General features: G+C 36.6%; 1 long non-coding RNA gene across 1 annotated transcript; it reads left to right on the forward strand.

Moving 5' to 3' along the window:
- The first annotated feature begins 637 nt into the window (after positions 1-637).
- LOC144380939 (uncharacterized) lies at positions 638-1,079 on the forward strand. Its single transcript, XR_013445293.1, has 2 exons — positions 638-690; positions 864-1,079. It is a non-coding gene; the product is annotated as an uncharacterized LOC144380939 (long non-coding RNA).
- The last annotated feature ends 280 nt before the right edge of the window (positions 1,080-1,359 follow it).

Here is a 1,359-nt window from a genome sequence, read left to right on the forward strand (position 1 = left end):
TAATTACTACAGTGGCTATAGATAGGTGTTTTTATTGTTTGCATTTTACAGATGAAGAACTTAAGTAGCAGAGAGACTCAACAGCCTGCCCCAGGACATGTAGGCAGTAAAGTGGGAATCAGACACAAAAGTGGTGGATAACATCAGTGGTGAGGCTATCTTTCCTCCTAATCTTGATCCCTTTGGTTATTAATCCATGAAAGTCAAATTTTTAAAAAATGGATAATTAAAGAACTGAAGAGTAAGAAATTCCACTGGATAAGCAAAATTTTCCCACAATGGACTTCTTTTCCTCACTGTGTCAATTGTAAAAGAAATGAGTCTGATTTTTTTCGGAGGGGGCTGCTCTTCTTCATGAAAGGGTAGAGGAGTGAACTCTAGAACATTATTTATTTTTGTGGTAGCTTCAATAGTATCAATCCTCAGCAAGGTGGTTGACGTAGGACTGGAGGTGACATTGACCAGCTCGTAGGAAACATAACGTTCTCACTTCTTTCCTATCCTCTCCTTTGCACTGACTTATCCTTTAAGCTGTGTACTGGGCAAGGCTCATTCAATGATGAGACAGAATCAAGAGCTGATGGGATTCAGTGGAGAGACAAGCTGTTCTCCTCAGCTGTCCTCTTAAAGGAACAACAGCCTTTTCATGGCAGAAGAAAGAGTTCTTTCTTCAGAGAGCTGCTACAGTGAGTAAGTGTTCTTGAGTTCAAGTGGGCTGTCTCATTAGGGGTGTATTTCTGTATATACACATACTGATGTAGGAGTCCTTTCAAAATGGAAAAGTAACTTGAACTTGCAATGAACTGAAACAATAAAGTAAACTGATGTAAACAATATTAACCTATTGACTTTTTTTTTTTAAGGAAGAACAGAATGACGATCTCTTCAAGTTCTTATTTTTCACTGAAAAATGCCTCAGGATTAATCACAGGCATATCACCAAGGTCTTTACAAACACAGTTTTCAACTTGGCTGGATTCGATTTGGTCTTTTTCTCATTGTCTCTACCATTTCAAAGAACACCGTATATTTTAGCTTTTGTGAAAACTCCCTTTAATAAAAACAAGAGTAATAATTAACAGTCTCAGTAGATCTGTTGCCAAGAGTCCCTGTGGCTCTTTCCTGCTTATATATCCCCAGGAATAGGCGTCACATACAAACGTGTCTTTTCAACACATTTTCTGTTTTCTCTCCTTCAAGTACCTTATCATTGGTTCAGGATTATTAATGTCCAGTGGCAAGGTTTAATTTTTTTTCATTATTATAATAGAAGATCAATGGATCAAATATGTCTGTTAAAGGTGAAACATACTTTTGAATAAGAGCCATTTTTTAAAAAGATTTATTTATTTTTTGAGA

This window comes from Halichoerus grypus, chromosome 2 (assembly GCF_964656455.1).
Source record: "Halichoerus grypus chromosome 2, mHalGry1.hap1.1, whole genome shotgun sequence".
NCBI lineage: Eukaryota > Metazoa > Chordata > Mammalia > Carnivora > Phocidae > Halichoerus > Halichoerus grypus.